Source organism: Euleptes europaea, chromosome 10, assembly GCF_029931775.1.
Source record: "Euleptes europaea isolate rEulEur1 chromosome 10, rEulEur1.hap1, whole genome shotgun sequence".
Taxonomy (NCBI): Eukaryota; Metazoa; Chordata; class Lepidosauria; order Squamata; family Sphaerodactylidae; genus Euleptes; species Euleptes europaea.
Genome location: NC_079321.1, coordinates 7,676,063 through 7,698,365, shown reverse-complemented (window position 1 = coordinate 7,698,365; position 22,303 = coordinate 7,676,063). Strand labels below are relative to the sequence as shown.

The window sequence follows — 22,303 nt, the reverse complement described above, 5'->3', positions numbered from 1 at the left end:
ACAAGCATAAGATGATCCAAACAAAGTCAGGAAAGCAATCCCAAGTGCTTTCATTGACTTAAAATTATTTGGCAGAGAATTCCACACTTTAAGGATTTCATTTTCAGAACTAACTGTGCTGTCCTTTGTCATCCCTTCGATCTTCTCAAGTGTTTCACGCAGAATTTATTTTTCCAGATAGAGCTTTCTTGAAATTCTATTAGCTCCATTTCCAGATTTTCTAAATCTAACCAGTGTAGGCAGGAAAGATCAAGTTCTTCAAATTTGGCTTTATCTGGAGAAGTAAGAAAACACAGAGTTGTCTCCATCTTGGAGTCTGCAAAAAGACAAAAAAAATTTTTAAAAAAATGAAGCACCCAATACAAATCTATCCCTATACCAAAAATAGCAAACACTTATTAATTAACACTAAAGAAATGGATATTCCCTTCTTGGGGAATTTGCATAAATAAGATGAACTGGAGGTGTTGCACACATTTCCCATACACAGGAGGCGTGAAGACCTCGATCATCCATACAAGCTCTCATTTTCCCATTAGCAGGAGCCCAGGTTGGTTCCTACGGACAGCAGCCAATACAAAGTTCCCCCTGACAATCTCAGTACAATGAGTGCCATGTCTGTCTTGTCCTCTCATATAGCACATATACAGGCCATAGAGAGCTGAACCCTGCACACCATTCTCACTGAGGGAGCTACCGCACTTTGTATTCCCAGTGATGTATTAAGAGTTTGAAAATGTTGTAAAAAACATCGTTTAAAAGGGTTTTTGGATACCACGGCTTATAAATGGTTGGAAGACATCTTCACAGCTAAAGGGGCCAAACAAAGTGTGAACAGTATTTTTTATAACGTTTTCAAACTCTTAATACATCGGTGGGAATACATAGAAAGTGCAAACAGTATTTTTTATAACATTTTCAAACTCTTAAAACATCGCTGGGAATACAAGTGCGGTAACCCCTTAAGACTAATTTCTTAGTATACCAAGGGGGGTGATAAGAGTCTTCATCTCTCTGCAGAAGGAATGTAAAATGACTGAATAAAGAAGTTGTTAAGTTACTGAGACCCTGGGGTGCAGACTTGTTTGTGAGAGACCAGATACAGGATAGTAAGCATCAAAATGCTCTACTGAGTTTGTGCTCATGGTAAACAACAGCAGCAAAGTGTGTCTTATCTCTCCCCCCCCCCCCTCTGTGCAGAAGTCCCCTTTAGCCTTAGGACCACACATGAACACACATGAAGCTGCCTTATACCGAATCAGACCCTTGGTCCATCAAAGTCAGTATTGTCTACCCAGACCGGCAGCAGCTCTCCAGGGTCTCAGGCAAATGTCTTTCACATCACCTACTTGCCTAGTCCCTTGAACTGGAGAGGCCGGGGATTGAACCTGGGACCTTCTGCATGCCAAGCAGATGCTCTACCACTGAGCCACAGCCCCTCCCCATCTCTGTACCCTATCTCTGCAGAGACTCGCTTGAGTGTTTCTAAACTAGCAGCATGAATTTTGACCTGCAGCAATTCAATAAATACAGGAATATTTCATTTTGAAAAATATACTTGCTTATTCGGCATTCTTACTTTCTCGGCCTGACATTTGACTTTCTGTAGGAATTGGTGCTATATTAGGAGACATGGTATGCAGAAGGCTGCTGCAGTGCAGGGCTGTTTTGACTTTTGAGGTAGGACTCATTGGGGCCAGGCGTGGCAGCAACCACTGGGCAATGTGATAACAGGGTTGTTGTGAGGATAAAAAGGAGGTCAGGAGAATGACGCAAGCTGCTTTGATCCCCACAGCAGAGAACGGCAGGGTATACATACAAAAGACATTGTAGAGAATGTTGCTGTTGTTTGCGCTGAGATTTAACCTCAGTTTCTGGCTTTTGTGGCTTAGAACCCTTTTTTCTAATTCGTGTTTATTTATGGTGCTTTTCATTTTGTACATCAATTTAAATATTCTAAGGAGAAAAGAGGCTAACAAGAAGAACAGGCAGATAAATAAACAAACAGATTAAAAAGTTTGCGTAGGGAGTGAACGGAGAGCCAGTGTGGTGTAGTGGTTAAGAGCGGCGAACTTGAATCCGGTGAACCGGGGTGGTTTCCCACTCCTCCACATGAAGCCTGCTGGGGGGACCTTGGGCTAGTCACAGCTCTCTCAGTCCCACCTACCTCACAGGGTGTCTGTTGTGGGGAGGGGAAGGGAAGGTGATTGTAAGCCGGTTTGATTCTTCCTTAAGTGGTAGAGATAGTCAGCATATAAAAACCAACTCCTCCTTTTCTTCTTCTTCCTCCTTCTCCTCCTCCTCCTCCTGAGAAAAGACTCACTCAAGAGTAGGTGCAGGGCAGCAGGAACTGGGCAGGTTCAGGAGAAGGATAAAAAGGGCCCAGCTGAAGGAGGTGGATGTAGAGTACCTGGACAGGACCTGCTTGGAACTGGGAAGGAGAGTACACATGAACACTGCCTTATACTGAATCAGACCCTTGGTCCATCAAAGTCAGTATTGTCTACTCAGACTGACAGCTGCTCTCCAGGGTCTCAGGCTGAGGTCTTTCACATCACCTACTTGCCTGGTCCCTTTAACCGGAGAGGCCGGGGATTGAACCTGGGACCTTCTGCATGCCAAGCAGATGCTCTACCACTGAGCCACGGCTCGAGCCACGGCCCCTCCCACGGCATTTAACAAACTCATCATGGACCTCTCCACCGCGCTCCCCTTATTTACATTTCCTTCTCCAGGATCAGTAGGATTTCATCCCTAGCCGGCCTGGCCTGTGTTCTCTGCAGTGGGTAGAGACTCCAGACTCCCCTGGACAGGGAAAGTGGCATTCCTGGCCAAGAGGCTACAACTAGCAGCGGGCCAGGCTCAGATGGCCTAGCAACTGCCAGCATTAACTCTACCAGAAGATGAGGTGGCCTGAGCTAGGAGCTACCAAGAGCATCAGCGGGGGAAGTGGGCCTAAGAAGATTGGTGAAAGCAGGCGGGAGTAATCAGAGGCAAACCAGCCAGGCTGCAGGGCAGCTTTCAACCTTGGAACTGAGTTAATCGATAAAAACAGGCGACCCCAGCATCTGTTGAGCCGTGACTTGTCTGTTACCGTGTGGCTCAGTAGTAGAGCATCTGCTTGGCATGCAGAAGGTCCCAGGTTCAATCCCCGGCATCTCCAGTTCAAGGGACTAGGCAAGTAGGTGATGTGAAAGACCTTTGCCTGAGACCCTGGAGAGCTGCTGCCGGTCTGGGTAGACAATACTGACTTTGATGGACCAAGGGTCTGATTCAGTATAAGGCAGCTTCATGTGTGTTCATGTGTTACCATGTGGATACACCATGGTACATCCATAGGGAGATTGGGCCCCTAGCCAGGGAGGCATCACAGGAACTCAAGATGATTATTCCTATTTATGAAATTTGATGTAGAGAGTGGAACAACAGGGCCAAATTTCAGAGGATACCATGAAGAATGGCTGAGTTTTATCAGTTTAAACATCATTGTTTGAAGCATGAATCTCCTGTTTCTGATCATTTGTATGTATGCAACGCATTCTTTCATTTGCTTTCAGCCATTCCTTTTGCCGATTTAAACTGTATACAAAATTAAGGTCTGGTCACAAGCGGGGAACTGATCATTAGGCGAGCTATTTGTATGCGTCTGGTTAGGATGATTACCACAATATGGAAAATAGATTGCCGCAATATGGGAAATGGTTGAAATGGCAACACTGACTCAGTTGTATACATTGCAGAGATGGTAGAAAAAGATCTGCCCTTACTGATTTTATGATTTCAAGGAAAAAGCTTACAGATGAAAACATTCAAATTGGTTTTATCTGATGTAAGATAAGCTGGCTACAGTTTTTGGTATGCTGCTTGATAATAAAAAGAACTGTGCAAAATTTTGGATAACGTAGTAAAAAAGGATTGGAAATTCTACTTTTTCATAACGCAAGGAAGAGGTGCAATGGTCAAAGTCCATTTGAAGGGCAGAGCATGCAAAACAACATATTTAGTGCATTGATTTCATGATTTCAGTTAGTCGATGGAAAAAAGCGTAGCAGGATTTTTGCTTTTAAAATAATTTCCTTTTAGGAAAATGTCCATTGTTACTTTGCCGGGACTTCGTGGGTAGACACTCCCCCCCCTTTAAATTTGAAAACAATACTATAATTCCGATCATTTGTTGCAGTTTCCTCTAAAGCATTCAGCCATAATAGGAACCTAATTCATTGGTATGCTCGATATGCTTTTTATCCCTAAATAATCTGAGACAACTGTGACTGACCCAAGCTCACCCAGCTGGCTTCATGTGGAGGAGTAGGGAAACAAACCCGGTTCTCCAGATTAGAGTCCATTGCTCCTAACCACTACTAATATCACACACTTTCTCCTGGGAAATGGGGCTTTTTGATCTCTCTTTGCAGTATTTCCCCTGATCTGGAGAACCGGGTTTGATTCCCCACTCCTCCACATGAGCGGCGGAGGCTAATCTGGTGAACTGGATTTGTTTCCCCACTCCTCCACACGAAGCCAGCTAGGTGACCTTGGGCTAGTCACAGTTCTCTTAGAGCTCTCTCAGCCCCACCTATCTCACAGGGTGTCTGTTGTGGGGAGGGGAAGGGAAGGTGATAGTAAGCCGGTTTGAGTCTCCCTTAAGTGGTAGAGAAAGCTGGCATATAAAAACCAGCTCTTCTTCTTCCTTGTATTGTTTGAAGAGTGGGGGGGGCTATATACATATCTGTGTGGGCCTGGGTAGCTTAGTCAGTAGAGCATTAGACTTTTAACCTGAGGATTCAGGGTTCACGCCCCTGCTCAGACACACAGGTTTGTTTTATGAGCCAGCATGGTGTAGTAGTTAAAGTCTCAGACTAGGATCTGGGAGACCCAGGTTCGAATCCCCACTGCCATGGAAGCTTCCTGGGGGTCCTTGGGCCAGCCCCACACTCTCAGCCTCGCCTACATCGCAGGGTTGTTGTGAGGATAAAATGGAGGAGAGGAGAACGATGCTTTGGGTCCCCATTGGGGAGAAAGGCAGGATATAAATAAAGTAAATGCATGAATAAATAAATATGTCTCTACCGAATGTAACACTTCATGCATCTTACCCAGATATAGGGTCGCCAACCTCCAGGTGGTGGCTGGAGAGCTCCCGCTATTACAACTGATCTCCAGCCAATAGAGATCTGTTCCCCTGGAGAAAATGTCCGCTTTGGCAATTGGACTCTATGGCATTGAAGTCCCTCCCCTCCCCAAACCCCGCCCTCCTCAGGCTCTGCCCCCAAAATATCCAGGTATTTCCCAACCCGGAGCTGGCAACCCTATCCAGGGGGAAATGGGGGTGGGACAGTGTCGCATGAGTCGCACCATCTTCACCAGAAGTGATGACATGGCCACACCGTGATGCTCTAGGAATTCCGCAAGTCGATTTGAGGAATTCCTGAGCATTGCTTTGTAGCCGTGACGTCATGACACTGTTTTGCAAGTGTTCCACTCCCTGAAAGCTCCCGCCGTTTGCAGTACCCAGGCCGCCCACCCTAATTCTGACTCAGGTTTGCCAGTTCAGGCATCATGCCAAGCCGTAGCTTTCTTGAGCCTGTTTGTCATTTATATGTGGCTTAGTGTACATGTGGCTGGGGGACGAATGCCTGCAGTGTGGAGAAAAAGGCGTTTATTGGGGTTGCGTGAATATGTAGGAAAGCATTGTCTAATCTCACCTCTGTGTGCTGTCTACAGTACTGTATTTTGCATGACAGCTCGCTGTGGGAAGGTTCCCTTTTTGACTTGGTGCTTCAGGGTGTTGTTTGGACAGATTCTGTTTGAAGCCTGAGCAGAGCGATATCGTAATGTAAGCATTGTATGTGTAGCCCCAGTTTAATTCCTGCAACAAATTATGAATTAGGTGTTTAATAAAAACAAAGCGAGGGCCGTGAGCAAAACACAACAGGATCCGTGTGGGTGGACCCCCAAGGCCTTCTGTCTGCTGTGATACTCGGCACAAGTGTGACTGAGGAATCTGCCCACTCACGTGTCTCCGCAGGATTGAAGCAGGTTTGTTCTTTCTAAAGAGAGCTAGGAAATAGCACGGTCAGGAATACGTCAGACAGAACTGTCTTCACTAAAGTGTTTCTGGGTTTTTCCATAGCCATCTTCCATCAAGACAATTAATTTTTTTTAGTACATCTGTGATCTTAAAAAGATACTAAATACCCAGGTGGATCCAACCATCTTCTAGGTAGCCTTCCTCCATCTTAAGTGGCCGTTCCTCCGACAGAAGAGCCAGTCAATTTGGAAGAAGGCTCCTTAGATTGGAAAGAAAAGGTGTATAAATATTTTAATTAATAAACGAACAAACTTTGCTTAGTGGAGTGGTAGGATAGGGGGGTCCTTTGAAATGTGGTGTTGGAGGTGAATGTTATGGATGCCATGGACTGCTAAAAAAAATCAGAGGATTATAGATCAAATCAAGCCTGAACTGACCCTAGAAGCTAAAATGACTAAACTGAGGTGCCCCCTTTTAGAGGATAGTACAGGTTTTATTGAAACAGAGCAAATTTCTTTTTCGATGCCCCACCAGAGATGACAAAACAGGTGGCCAGGTCTTGCAGATGGGTGTATCATCAGAAAGGCCAATTGAGTCATACTTTTACTTCAGAACAGGATAGGGACTTATGATCTTGTTAGGCAGTCTTTTTAGAATTAATATCTGTTTGTTATGATGGGCGTGAATTTTAAATAATAGTGTATTTGTACATTTTAAGTGGGGAAAACTGAATGTTGTAGAATTTTAAAGTCTGTGTTGAACTGGTCTTTTGATTGCAATAAATGATTTGTTGTTGATTAAACTGAGGCTATTGTACTTTGGTCACATTATGAGAAGACAAGAATCACTGGAAAAGACAATTATGCTAGGAAAAGTTGAAGGCAGCAGGAAAAGAGGAAGACCCAACTAGAGATGGATGGACTCTATAAAGGAAGCCACAGCCCTTAGTCTGCAAGACCTGAACAAGGCTGTTAAGGATAGGACGTTTTGGAGGACATTGATTCATAGGGTCGTCATGAGTCGGAAGCAACTTGACAGCCCTTAACACACACAGGATGAGGGGGAAGTAGGACCCACCCCAAGCGTTTACATGGGCCTGTACGTCAATAAATTCCCAGTGCCTTTAATGCAGTTTTAATGGAACACCCAGCCACCTTTTTTTCACTGTCCCAATTCTAAGTGCAGTTGGGATGCTCTTTTTTTTTTGTTGTACAGCTGATTGCTCCTTTTCCAAAGCCTGTCAGCTCAAATCTCCCGTTGGCTGTGAATTCACTGGGCCTCCATAGGTAAGCCATTGTCTGTTAGCCTTATTCCTCCTTTGGGACCAATTAATGTGAAAGCACTTGGAATGGTCTAACCACTCTCTATAAATGCTAAAAGTGTCACTTCCTTCAACAATAATGTCCCAAGTGTCTGTCGATCTGCCTTCGCTTTGAAACCTGTTTTGCTGGAGAGGACAGGCAGTATCTCCGGAAAGTCGAGCGGGAGGGAAGGGTAATGTAATGGAGAGGCTGCAAATGTCTCTCTGAAAGAGAGCTCCTTCCCAAACTGTCCGTTCCCCCAAGGACCTCAAAGATGAAGAGTCCTGTCTTCTTCTTTAGGGAGGTATCGGTGTCTTTCTGACAGTGGTGGTCATTACCCGGCCCACACCATCTCCAGACCTATTTGAATGCTTAGCGACCAACTATATTTAACCCTAAGGAAAGGGTCTCGTTTGCCACGCAGAGCAGACCTGGAAACGTAGTATCAAAAATAATTATGAGCATAAAGAGGGGCGAGCAACAAACAACATGGCTATCACCAGGAGACATGGCTGAGAACTGTTGTAGGACTTGGGAAGGTGGGGCGGAGCCAGGGAAAAAGGTGAGGTAAAAGCCCATTGAACACACATGAAGCTGCCTTATACTGAATCAGACCCTTGGTCCACCAAAGTCAGTATTGTCTACTCAGACCGGCAGCAGCTCTCCAGGGTCTCAGGTAGAAGTCTTTCACATCACCTACTTGCCCAGTCCCTTGAACTGGAGATGCCGGGGATTGAACCAGGGACCTTCTACATGCCAAGCAGATGCTCTACCACTGAGCCACAGCCCATCCCCATTGAGGAAGGGAAGTTGGGGCTAGCACTTGGCCATCCAGACATAGTGCGTCTTTTGCCTTATATCCGTACAGATCTCCCCCTTTGGAAGACATCTTGCAAACATATTTATATAAATCGCTGGTGGTGAAAAGTACTGTCAAGTTGCAGTGGACTTATGGCAACCTTTTGGGGTTTTCAAGGCAAAAGACGTTCAGAGGTGGTTTGCCATTGCCAGCCTCTGCATAGCAACCCTGGACTTCCTTGATGGTCTCCCATCCAAGTAGTAACCAGGGTCGATCCCCGCTTACCTTCTGAGATCTGACTAGCCTGGGCCATCCAGGTCAGGTTTTAGCAGTGTGTGTCAAGTGCCATCAACCCCCTGCACAATGCAGGAAATTCACAACTACCTGCCCCCCACACCCCCAGTGACCCCTACTCCATGCCCAGAAGATGGCCAAGGTGCCCTCCCTCTCATCATCTGCCTAAGGTCATAGAATCAGCATTGCTGACAGATGGTCATCTAGCCTCTGTTTAAAAACCTCTAGGGAAGGAGAGCTCACCACCTCCTGAGGAAGCCTGTTCCACTGAGGAACCGATCTGTTAGAAAGTTCTTCCTAATGTCTTAATCTTCTTTTAAGATCCAGCTCAACTCTACTCTTTGTAGGCTTTTCAGACCCTTCCTGTTTCTTGCACTGGAGCTCTCATCATCCCACCTTTAAAAACAAAAACATGCCTATTTTTCAAAGTACCTGGGTAGGAAACTTTATTTGTAGGGGGCTGCAGCACCATTTTCTTCCATGCAGGAGAAAAAGACGAACAATCCTCCATGCCCGCTGTGGTTACTCAGGCTTGCTGCGAGCCTCTGGGCATTGTGAGATATGCACAAATGTTCATGAAGGCAGCCAGCCCTGCATGATGCTGTGAAGCTAGTTTCTCCCAGCGGGAAACCAGCGAGCCATTTTCTGTGTGGGCTTTGCAGCATTTCTCTGTCAGCCTCAAAAAGCCTCCATCGTTTTGGACATCCAAATTAGTTTAAGAGCCCCAATCAGCCAGCAATATCCAGTGACTTCATAGTACATTCGATGCATTAGCTCTCGTTATTCTGATACGGTTAAAGTTTATTGTTTGTGGCCATCACAATCTATCATACAAAACATTAAAATAACATTAAAAGAGCTTTAAAACAGTCTGACCCCCAAGAAGCTAGTAACTCTTGTTATTCATGTTTGAAACGGTCTCCTTGAATATCCTTTCTTAATAAATGGCAAACTAATGTCACACGATACTAGGTACGTAAGCTGTGTCTGCCCAAAGGGTTCTCCAGTTATGCTTTCTGAGGCTTATTACCGGTACTTGTCATTGGGGGTCACCGCAGTTTGTATTCCCAGCAATGTATTAAGAGTTTGAAAATGTTATAAAAAACATTGCTTTAAAAGGGTTTTTGGATACCACGGCTTATAAATGGTTGGAAGACGTCTTCACAGCTAAAGGGGCCAAACCAAGTGCGAACAGTATTTTTTATAACGTTTTCAAACTCTTAATACATCGCTGGGAATACAAGTGCGGTAACCCCCATTAACTCAAAAAAATGTGCAGCTTTCAGATGGATCCAAATGACTGGGGGTAGGCACAATGCTATGAAGGAAGATTTCAAGATGGCTGCTCCATACCTTACATGACTGTGTAGATAAGTACTTAACCCAGGTTTGAATTCCCTCTCTGCCATGAAGGCTTGCTGGGTGATCATGGGCCAGTCATCCGCTCTCAGCCTAACCTAACTCACAGGTAGGGTTGCCAGCCTCCACGTACTAGCTGGAGATCTCCTGCTGTTATAACTGATCTCTTGCTGATAGAGATCAGTTCACCTGGTGAAAATGGCCACTTTGGCCATTGGACTCTATGGCATTGAAGTCCCTCCCCTCCCCAAACCCCACCCTCCTCAGGCTGCACCCCTAAAACCTCCCACCGGTTGCCAAGAGGGACTTGGCCAACCTACTCACAGGGTTGCTGTGAATATAAAATCAAGGATTAGAATATAAAATTAAGGATTAGAGAACCATGTCAGCCTCTTTAGGTCCCCAACTGGGTCTTTGGTTCCCCATGTCAGCCTCTTTGCGTCCCCGCTAGAGAGAAAGGCAGTGTATAAATGAAGTAAATAAAGAAATAGATAAAAATATGCACTTGGACACAGTGCAGCCAAAGCAGAACGCTCTAAGTCTTTTCACTTCAATGGGACAGTTAAGCTTGTCATTAAATCTCTCATGAAAATCTAGGGTATTTAACTCGGGGGATTGTCCCTTAGTTTGGTAACTTGTGGACGACAGCTTTACATCTGTAACTCCAGCACAGATAGCAGAAGCAAGATCTATATGTTGTCATTTCGGGCAACGAGAGAAAAAATGTGTTCCTGACTTTTGGTTTGTCATAGTGTGAAGATAAAACCTCTGCCTTTTGGAGGGGCAGTCCAAAAGACAGCCCAAAACTGAGGCTGTCGTACTTTGGTCACATTATGAGGAGACAAGAGTCCCTGGAAAAGACAGTCATGCTAGGAGAAGTCGAAGGCAGCAGGAAAAGAGGAAGACCCAACAAGAGATGGGCTGACTGTCCCCGGCTGGATTAATCCTGTAGAAGCATTTTTGAGAAGGGGTATACATTTAAATTTGGATGGTAATAATTATAGAGAAATGATAGAATATAAAGATGGTACATGGGTATTGAAATTAAAAGAAGAACTTCAGATTAAAGACTGGTTTATGTATTATAAATTAAGAGATGTTTTTAATAAAGATAACAAGTTGGGTTTTAATCAAACCAAATCGAAATTTGAGATTATACTATCTAAGGGCAATAAAGGATTGATAGGGAGGGTATATAAATTACTTATAGAAATAAATTTAGAACAAGAAAGGATTAAGCCGGTGATGTTGAAATGGATGAGAGATTTAGGTTATAATATAGATTTGGAAATATGGGAAAACTTATGGAAAAAGGAATTTAAGTTTACCATTTCAAATGAAATAAGAGAGAATTTGTATAAAATGTTTTATAGATGGCATATAACCCCAGTATTGTTAAGTAAAATGAAGAAAGAAGATGAAGCTTTATGTTGGAAATGTGGTATGGAAATAGGTACATTTATGCATGTTTGGTGGTTTTGTAAAAAAATAAGGAGGTTTTGGAGATTAGTTTTGAATGAAACTAATAATCTGATTAAATTAATAATCAAGAGAGATCCCGCCTTTTGCTTATTGGGTATTTCAAAAAAAGATTTAGATAAAGGTGATAGAGTCATATGTCAATATAGTTTTGCTGCAGCAAGAATTATAATTGCAAAAAAATGGAAGCAAACAAATAAACCTTCAATTAAAGAGTGGAGAGAAAAATTATGGATGTATATGCGGATGGCCAAAATCACAGCTTCTTTACATGGTAAAGATATGGAGGAATTTAAATCTACATGGTCAAAGGCCACCGCATATTGGGATAAAGTGGCAAAAACGGATTTTAAAAGTATAGTTAACGAACTATAGTATAATATGATTTTAAATATGATATAATTATAGATATTTTATTTTGTAATGTCATAACACTCCATCGGAAGTCCAATGGTGAAGGGCACTGTGGTGGGGGGGGATTTGGATTCAGGGCACGATGGAATTTAGTGAATTGAATATTGTATTAGTGGATAAGTAGTGCGCTGAACATGTATTTTTCTTTTCTTTTTATATGTATTATTTTTTTTGTTTTTTTGTTTTTTGTTTTCTTTGTGTTTATGTTTTATTATAAAAATAATAAAAAATTGTTAAAAAAAAAAAAGAGATGGGCTGACTCTATAAAGGAAGCCACGACCCTCGATTTGCAAGACCTGAGCAAGGCTGTTAAAGATAGGATGTTTTGGAGGACATTGAGTCGGAAGCAACTTGACGGCACTTAACACACACACACACACACACACACACAGTCCAAAAACAGAACTGTATCTGGTATTTGCTGTATAAAGATATCAGTGTCTACAGTTGATAATCTTATTCACTCTAATGCCGTTAGATGTTGACGGGAAAGAAACCAAGCCAATGCAGAGATGGCAGATGGCCAGGAAAGCAAACGGGGGGGGGGGGGTACAAGAAAACAGCAACCCTTTGTTCTGTAATCAGGTGATAGTTGTCGTTGCCCATAGATTGCATATTACTCCCCCCAAAAAAAATTCTGCCATAGATTAGGATTAGTCTTGTTTTTGTAGGTTGCTTTGGGAAGGGTCAAAACTAATTCCTAGCACTGCAACCAGAACAAAGGCCAGGGTTGGTTTTGGTGCGACTGTTGGAGGCACATTTGAAAGTGCCCATCCTGAGTTATTACCCAGGACATACCGTACATACTCGCGTATAAGCCGAGTTTTTCTGCCCCAAAAATGGGCTGAAAAAGCCGGCCTCGGCTTATACGCGGGTCAATACGGGGGGAGGGAGGGAGGAGGGAGGGGGGAAACTTGCCGCCGCCGTCGCCAGCCCGTGCCGCTTCCTGCCGCCGGGAGGGGCCTTGGGCAGCCTCCTGCAGCCGCAGGAAGGCTGCCCCGGCCCCCGCCGCCATTTTTCCCGGCCGGGAGGGGCCTTGGGCAGCCTCCTGCAGCCGCAGGAAGGCTGCCCCGGCCCCCGCCGCCATTTTTCCTGGCCGGGAGGGGCCTTGGGCAGCCTCCTGCAGCCGCAGGAAGGCTGCTCCGGGTCCCCCTGGGCCTCGCTGCCACTTCCTCCTGCCGGGAGCGGCCTGGGGCAGCCTCCTGCAGCCGCAGGAAGGCTGCCCAGGCCCCCCGGGCCGCGCCGCCGCCGGACCCTCACCACTGGAGAACCCTGTCAGTTAAGCCTGCGGGGGGGGGGGGGGGTTATAAGCCGACCTCGGCTTATACGCGGGTGCCTAATTTTTCCCCATTTTTGGGGAGAAATTAGGCACCTCGGCTTATACGCGGGTCGGCTTATACATGGGTATATACGGTATTTCTTCATAAATACAACATCCAAAATTAACCAGATCAGAATCAACTTCCCCTCTAATCTAGGCAATTTCACAACCCTTTGCAAGTTCCTGACTATTTTTATTCCCACCACATTGCCATCGTAATCTTTATACATCTGATGAGATCGGGCTAGCCTGGGCAGGGGCCATTCCAGTTTAAGAACATACATAAGAAATGCCCTGCTGGATCACACCCAAGGCCCATTAAGTCCAGCAGTCGGTTCACACAGTGGCCAACCAGGTGCCTCTAGGAAGCCCCCAAACAAGACGTCGGCAGCAGCATTTATCCTGCCTGTGTTCCACAGCACCTAATATAGGCACGCTTCTCTGATCCTGGAGAGGATAGGTATGCATCATGACTAGTATCCATTTGTACTAGTAGCCATGGATAGCCCTCTCCTCCATGAACATATCCACTCCCTCTTCAAGCCTTCCAAGTTGGCAGCCATCACCACATCCTGGGGCAGGGAGTTCCACAATTTAACAAAGCCCTGGTGAATGGTGAGGGTCCTACTTTACTCTGTTGGTATGAGACTTTGGGGTTCTAATTGAGAAAACTGAACACACTTTTTTTCCTCCAGTGCAGAGGGACTTCCCATATTCTCCATCATATTTCTCTGGTTACCCAGTTACCAGTGCTGGACTAAACCTTTTATGTGCCACCAAGTTGCAACAGATTTACAGCAACTCCAGCAAGGGGCTTTCAAGGCAAGTGAGAAGCAGAGGTGGTTTGCCGTTGTCTTCATCTGCACTGTCTTTCCTGTTGGTGTACCGACCCTGCTTTGCTTCCAAGATCGGTCGAGATTGGGCTAAACCATGTTGCCTTCCCTCCCTTAGATTATATATATATACATATGTAAATGTCATCAAATCACAACTGCCTTATGACGACCCAGCAAGGGCTTTCGAGGCAAGTGAGAAGCAGAGGTGGTTTGCCAGTGACTTCCCTTCAGAGCCTTCCTTGGTGGTCTCCCATCCAAGCACCAACCCTTCTTAGCTTCTGAGAACTGACGAGATCAGGCTATACCATGCCTCCTTCCCTCCTACCAAACCTTGTGGTGATGGAAAGTGCCGTCCAGTTGCAGCTGCCTTATGGCAACCCTGAAGGTTGTTCAAGGCAAGAGATGTTCAGAAGTGGTTTGCCATCACCCGCCTCTATGTAGCAACCCTGGACTTCCTTGGTAGTATCCCATCTAAGTACTGAATAGGGTCAACCATGCTTAGCTTTTGAGATCTGACGAGATCGGGCTAGCCTAGCCCATCCAGAGAGCCAGCATGGTGTAGTGGTTAAGAGCGGCGGACACTAATCTGGAGAACTGGGTTTGTTTCTCCACTCCTCCACATCAGCGGCGGACTCTAATCTGGTGAATTGGGTTGGTTTCCCCACTCCTCCACTTGAAGCCAGCTGGGTGACCTTGGGCTAGTCACAGTTCGGTCTGAACTCTCTCAGCCCCACCTACCTCACAAGGTGTCTGTTGTGGGGAGAGGAAGGGAAGGAGATTGTAAAATGGGTTGGTTCTCCTTAAAAGGTAGAGAGTCGGCATATAAATCCAACTCCTCTTCCAGGTCAGGGCCACTAAACCTTGTAGTAATGGTTAAAAGGAGTTCTCCCGTTTGCTTCCTTGCTATGATCATTTTTTTACCCTGTATTGACGAGTCTCAAAGTGCACACGTTTATATAACTCTTGTCTTGCCTATCTGGCGGTAGAGGCCCTGTGAACGGTGGGCCCCTTTATTTTTCAGCATCTCCATGTATTTTTTTATTTTTTTGTTTCTTTTTTTTTTTTTTTGAGACTGGACCTGACTTTTATTTCAGACAGACAGCATACTAACATCTACAGCGTAACATAGAGCTCCACCTCCCCCCCCTCCACTTGGCACAGTCCTGGTTGGGGGGTGGGTGGTCTGGACAAGCACTCAGGCCTTGACGGCCCCCTGGGCCTTCTGGAACTTCTGCTGCAGCCGCGCCAGCCCCTCCTGCTGCTGCTCCGACTTATTCTCGTCTTCCTGCATCCTGCACGTCGTACCGCTCGATCTCCCCCGTGATGTAGTCCAGCCATTTCCCCACAGTGGCCTTCGCCTCTTCCATGTCCTGCTTCACCAGCACAGGCCCAGTCAGCTTGTAGACGGAGTTAGGCGAGTCCAGGAGGTCCAATTCCTCCTTCACAATGTTGTTCTCAGTCAACTGAGCCTCCAGTTTCTGCCGGGAGGTCATGCATTTTTACTGAGGTCTTTCTGCAGCTGCTGGTACTTCTCCAGCTCCCCCTGGAGCTTCTTCTGCACCGCCTCCGCCATCGCCCCCCCCCCACCTCCTCCACAAGCGAGCACCGTCCCTCCATGTATATTTTCAATTTTAAAAAACTTGCCAAGCAAGAACAAAAGCCAAGACAACCTTGAGAGACGTAATTAAGAGACAGGTCAAGGAATCACTGCTCTGCCAGAAGAAACAGTTGTATCCGTTTAATGAACTGTTTGTTATCTAAAGAGGAGTCGGCTCTCCAGATCCTTAAAAGCGCTTGCCTTTTGTCTGTTGCCAACAGGGCTTGCCTGCTTATGAAGACTCATTTGATTGGCAGTGGCGTATTTGCATTCCTACGCACAATGTTGAACTTATGCTGCTGGCTTTAAAGACACAGATGACTACTGACAACATTCCCTAAACAAAAGATATCCTTGTCTAACTCCAACGCCTATTTTTGGCGTCTGGAGAGAAATCAGTAAATATTGCCAACAATAGCAAAAGGAACCTGCCGTTGGACAGAGTAACATTATGTCCCACCTTGTGTAAAATATCAAAAAGGAATATAAAATTTTTATACATTTATGTCATAAACAAAAGGTTCCCCCCCCCCTTTCTGGAGGAGATCCAAACTGGGATGAAATTTGGGGTGAGCTTTTTTAGTAAGTAACAACAGTTACTAATGTGTTGTAAAATGACGATCATTAGAAAAGTCAGATTATTTAGGTCACAAAGAAAAAAGTGTGTTTTTTCTGGACGAGATCCAAACTTTCACTGGGTGCTAGTCATGGTGCATACCTATTCTCTCCAGGATCAGATGAGCATGCTGGAGGGTGAGAGATTCAAAACTGATAAAAGGAAGTCTCACACAACACATAGTTAAATTGTGGAGCTCCCCGCCCCAGGATGTGGTGATGGCTACCAACTTGGAAAGCTTTAAGAGGGGACTGGACATGTTCATGGAGGAGAGGGCTATCCATGGCTAATAGTCAAAATGGATGCTAGTCATGATGCATACCTATTCTCTCCAGGATCAGAGGAGCATGCCCATTATATCAGGTGCTGTGAAACACAGGCAGGATGGTGCTGCTGCAGTCATCTTGTTTGTGGGCTTCCTGGAGGCCCCTGTTTGCCCACTGTGTGAACAGACTGCTGGACTTGATGGTCCTTGGTCTGATCCAGCAGGGCTTTTTTAATGTTCTTACGAGGTTTTTTGGTAAACAACAACAGTTACTAATATGTTGTCAAATGGCGGTTATTAGAAAAAGCAGGTGATCAGACTGTTTTCTCTGGTATGATGCTATAATGCTGTGCGAAATAATTTAAAAGTGACACACACCATGCAGAGATTGGCAAAGGCCATTTCCCCGCAAGCACACAGTTTGTTTGTAGCTGAGAGGTGAACTGTTGACTCCTCAGTTATCATTTTTCTTTTTCTTCTACCTCAGGCAGGTGAAAGTAGCATAAAACATGAACCAGCAGGCATTCCTCCTAGGATAGTATTGTTTCCTTTGCATGTATAAAATCACAATTTGGCACTCCAAAGTGAATTGTTCTGGAATAGCTACCAGCTACCAGTCATGAGGGGGAAGCGAAATTCCACAAGCTCTGGTTACTCTGGGGCCCCGAGGCACTGAGGGGTGGGGTACCCAACTGGAGCTGTGATGGCTTTCAGCAGTCCTGGGTAATATCACATCACACCCCAGGGTGGTGTAGTGGTTAAGAGCAGTGGTTTGGAGTGGTGGGCTCTGATTTGGAGAACCGGGTTTGATTCCCCACTCCTCCACAAGAGCGGCTGAGGCTAATCTGGGGACCTGGATTTGTTTCCCCGCTCCTCCACATGAAGCCAGCTGGGTGACCTTGGGCTAGTCACAGCTCTCAGCCCTACCTACCTCAAAGGGTGTCTGTTGTGGGGAAGGGAAGGTGATTGTAAGCAGGTTTGAGTCTCCCTTAAGTGATAGAGAAAGTCGGCATATAAAAACCAACTCTTCTTCTTCTTCATATTTGGGGTGGGGGATGAGAAATGCAGCACCTTTGAACTTGTGCCCACAGCCAGGGTGGGGGGAAATGCTTAAGGGGCAAGTCTTTCACACAAGTGGTCATGAATGCATAGCTGTACTCTGCAACACGCTTTATAGCCTTTATCTGGCCCATCCAGTCCAAGAGGGCATCGGGGGCATTCTTTGCACTTACGGCATCGGATGGAAGATTTTGGCGTTTTATTCATTCTGCCTCTCTGCGCCAGAAAGGATTATGCTTTTAGCGTCGGACTAAAAGCTTTTCGCCTTGCTTGTGGAACCTTGGGGGCATCCCAGGACAGCCAGTGCAGGAAACGAGCAGATGGAATAGATGGAGTGGCAGATGGCATTATATAATGGCTGGAGAGTCGGTCTAGGCCTGCGGAGACCGAGGTTCTCACCCCTGCTCACTGGGTGACCTTGGGCCAGTCAGACTGACCTTCCTCCCAGGTGTGTTGTGAGGATAAAATGAAGGAGAGAGGAAATGCCTACGCTACCCCGGGGTTAAGTCCAGCGGAGGAGGTCACAGAAGTGTCATTAGAGTCCTGCTGGATCAGACCAATGGTCCATCCAGCCCAGCATCCTGTCTCACACAGTGGCCAAACAATTCCCCTGGAGGTCCAGCAACAGGGCAGAGAGGCCAAGGCCTTCATAAAAACACAAGAAGAGCCCTGCTGGATCAGACCAGTGGTCCATCTAGTCCAGCATCCTATCTCACCCGATGGCCAACCAGTCCCTCTGGAGGTCCAGCAACAGGGCAAAGAGGCCGAGGCCTTCGTAAGAACATTAGAAGAGTCCTGCTGGATCAGACCAGCAGTCCATCTAGTCCAACATCCTGTCTCACACAGTGGCCAACCAATTCCTCTGGAGGGCCAACAACGGCAGAGAGGCCAAGGCCTTCTCCTGAAGTTGCCTCCTGGCACTGTTATTCAGAGGATGACTGCCTCTGAACATGGAGGCTACTGATAGACCTATCCTCCATGATCTTGGTGAAGCAGTTCTTTTGAGATTAATGGTTTTTAAGAAGTGTTTTTATTATGTATGTACCCATGGAGCATTTTGCTTGTGGGGCCCTGCCAATCCTCAGAGTGGATGCTGGGAAAAACGACAGGCTGCTGGAGGGAAGGTAGGGAAAGGTCCATTCCACCACCTCTTTCCATGAACTCTTTTACTGGATCCAGGCCCTTTTTGGAAGAACAGTGGGACACGGAGAGCAGCCTATGTTTATTAGTACAGTGTTTCAGAGGATAACCATGTTAGTCTGTAGTAGAACAGCTAGATCTGAGTCCAGTAGTACCTTAGGGACCTACACGATTTTTGGAGTGTTAAGTTTTTGAGAGTCTGATGAAGGGAGCTTTGACTCTCAAAAGCTTACACCTTGAAAATCTTGTTGATCTCTAGGATGCTACTGGACTTACTCCAGCTGTTGGTATAAGTGGTGACTTTTTGCCATTACACGGAAATGATTCCATCACGAGTCTTACGAAACGGGGTGAAATTGGGTGATCCCAGTTGCCAGTACAAAACAACAGGAAGACACAAGTCGGGAATATTGGTAGGTAATGAATTTTGAAATGGCCAAAGGAAGCCACGGGCAATTAAGTGTAAAGCATAATTGAGTTTAAGGCCTGTGTGCCAGAGGAGGCCATCAAAGCCGAGAAGGCCGTAATTGCATCATTAGTCTTCGTTTTGCTTCAAAATGTACTCTGCAAAATACTCAACTCTCATAAAGTTAAATTCTTATTCAGCATCTTTATAAATGATTTGGATGAAGGAACAGAGTGAATGCTTAATAAATTTGCAGACAATACTAAATTGGGAGGGGTAGCAAATAATGGTAGAAGACAGAGCCAGGATACAGGATGATCATGACAGGCTGGATAATTGGGCTAAAACAAATTAAATGAATTTTAACAAATATAAATGTGAAGTTCCGCATTTAGGTAGGAAAAATCAAAGGGGAGACTTGTCCTGGCAGTACTATGTGCAAAAAATGGATCTCGGGTCTTAGTAGACCATACGCTGAACATGAGTCAGCAGTGCAATGCGGTAGCTAAAAAGGCAAATGCAATTTTGGGCTGTATCAACAGCAGTATAGTGTCCAGATCACGTGAAGTGATAGTATCGCTTCACTCTGGCTCTGGTTAGATGTCACCTAGAGTATTGTTTTCAGTTTTGGGCACCACACTTTCAGAAGGATGTAGACAAGCTTAAACATGTCCAGAAGAGGACAACAAAGATGGTGAGAGGTCTGGAGACCAAGTCCTATGAGGAAAGGTTGAAGGAGCTGGGTGTGTTTAGCCTGGAGAGAAGGCTGAGGGGTGATATGATAACCATCTTCAAGTGCTTGAAGGGCTTTCATATAGAGGATGGTGCAGAGTTGTTTTCTGTTGCTCCAGAGAGTCGGACCAGAACCAACAGGTTGAAATTAAATCAAGAGTTTCCGGCCAATCATTAGGAAGAACTTCCTGACAGAGAGGTTCCTCAGTGGAACAGGCTTCCTTGGGAGATGGTGGGTTCTCCTTCCTTGGAGGTTTTTAAGCAGAGGCTAGATGGCCATCTGTCAGCAATGCTGATTCTGTAAACTTAGACAAGTAATGAGAGGAAGGGCAGGAAAGGTTGCCTTAGTGCTTGGGTCTCATGGGTTGTAGTGAGCCGGCTGGGTAAGGGGAGTGAGATTGGGAAAGATCACTCCATTCCTGGGAGACTGGATCCAGTTGTTTTCCATTTTTTGATCTCTTTATACTAGTCATTACTACTAAGCACCCACTCCTGCTTAGATTATTGCAATGCTCTCTATATGGCCATATTTGTGAGGCAGCATGGTATAATGGTTAAGAGCGGTGGTTTGGAGTGGTGGACTCTAATCTGGAGAACCAGGTTTGATTCCCCACTCCTCCACATGAGCAACGGGTGCTAATCTGGTGAACCAGATTGGTTTCCCCACTCTTACACATAAGGCCAGTTGGGTGGCCTTGGGCTAGTCACAGCTCTCTCAGCCTCACCTACCTCACAGGGTGTCTGTTGTGGGGAGGGGAAGGTGATTGTAAGCCAGTTTGATTCTCTCTTAAGTGGTAGAGAAGGTCGGCATATTCTTTTTCTTCTTCACCATGAGCAGCATTTAGTCTCATGGGCATCTTGGGAACAGTACTCTGTAGTGTCTGGTGGAGAGGAGAATTTATCATGCCCTTATAATTCCCATGTGCTTACCTGATGAAATGTGCTTCCTGCTGGACACTGCAGACAACATTCTGGCAGTTTCTCATAATGAGCTCTCTCTCTCACACACACACATACATATTGCCATCAAGTCTTGTCTAGATACCAGCTCCCTGTCGAGCCCTGGGTGGTATTGTTATTATTAGCAGATCTTGATCCAGAAATAACCCAGTCTGTTGCACATGTGACTACCTTGTGACAAATGGCCATCTGTAGGCAAAGCAGCACATGATGTTCTCTTCCAAGACCCTACCACTTCTTTGAGGAAGTGCCAAAAACAGGGTCATTTTCCCACTCCCAGGCCACTTTTACCACTGCCGGTGTGGTGGTGGGAAGTGCTGTCAAGTCGCAGCCAACTAATGGCGACCCCGTAGGGTTTTCAAGGCAAGAGACAATCAGAGGTGGTTTGCCAATACCTGCTACTGCATAGCAACCTTGGACTTCCTTGGTGGTCTCTCATCCAAATACTAATTCGGACTGACCCTGCTTGGTGGTGGTGGAGGAAAGTACCACCAAAGCACAGCTGCCTTAATGCAACCCCGTAGTGTTTTCAAGCCAAGAGACAATCAGAGGTGGTTTGCCATTGCCTGCCTCTGCATAGCAACCTCTGACTTCTTTGATGGTTTCCCATCCAAATATTAGCTAGGGTTGGCCCTGCTTAGCTTCTGAGATCTGATAAGATCAGTCTAGTCTGGGCCATCCAGGTTAAGGATTACAAGTATTGTTTTTCCCCACTGGTTGTCTAAGAAACGGTGTGGGGGGAAGCAGGAAAGAGACAGGAAATGAAAGGGTTAAAGATCCCCTTTCCCCCCCCCCCAAAAAAAAGTAGCCCCAGCTGCTGCATCTTGAAAAGAAAACCATTGTCTCCCACATAACAGATACCAGGAAATGAAATGTAATGGTAAGAGTACACCTTTCATTTCAGTGGTTTTACATTTTAAAAATCTGTTTATGTTGTATATTTATACAGATGGGAGTGGAGGAAGAACAATCTGAACTCTCACTTGCCTCCTTCTTTTGGGTCAGCAGTTCAGATCGCTTTCATATAATTCCCGCGAGAGACTGAGGATTTCTCTCTCTCTGCTGAAGTTTAAAACCCGGCCAAGCTGAAATTGATTTAACTAGTCATTGACCTGTGCTGCGCTTTTGAGAATCACAGGCGACGTCTCACGGTCATATAAGCCGCATGACCTGAAATCCTGGATTAACCACCTGCATCGCTAGGTGTAGAGACTGAGTGTGCGTCTCCTTTTCCTTTCGGCTTTTGACCGTTCCTCGTAGCGCAACGGAGATGAGCCCCTCTTCTAAATGTGCGACCGTTTTGGTTCCTCCTGGCACAATGGCAGCTGCCCCAGTTTGGTGGGAATGCATGCTTCGTTGTGCTCATGCCCTCCCCACAGTCAATGTTATATTTTCATTATTTATTATTATTTCATTTGATTTGTCCCCACCCTTCCTGACGCAGTCGGGCTCAGGGCAGCTGATAACAAGATAGATAGATAGATAGATAGATAGATAGATAGATAGATAGATAGATAGATAGATAGATAGACAGACAGACAGACAGACAGACAGACAGACAGACAGACAGACAGACAAATTTTAAAAACATAATTAAAACCATACAACCTAAACTAATACTATAGATGGCACCTTAACTATGTTGTTATTCTTTAGGGCAGAGGTGTCAAACATAAGGCCCATGGGCCGGATTC

The 22,303-nt window shown here is 45.6% G+C and overlaps 1 protein-coding gene and 1 pseudogene across 1 annotated transcript in view; one reads left to right on the top strand and one right to left on the bottom strand.

Moving 5' to 3' along the window:
* Positions 1 to 22,303, top strand: part of COMMD1 (copper metabolism domain containing 1) — a 90,195-nt gene that overhangs the window by 49,617 nt on the left and 18,275 nt on the right. The window lies entirely within an intron of this gene.
* LOC130483626 (prefoldin subunit 6-like) lies at positions 15,030 to 15,412 on the bottom strand (annotated as a pseudogene).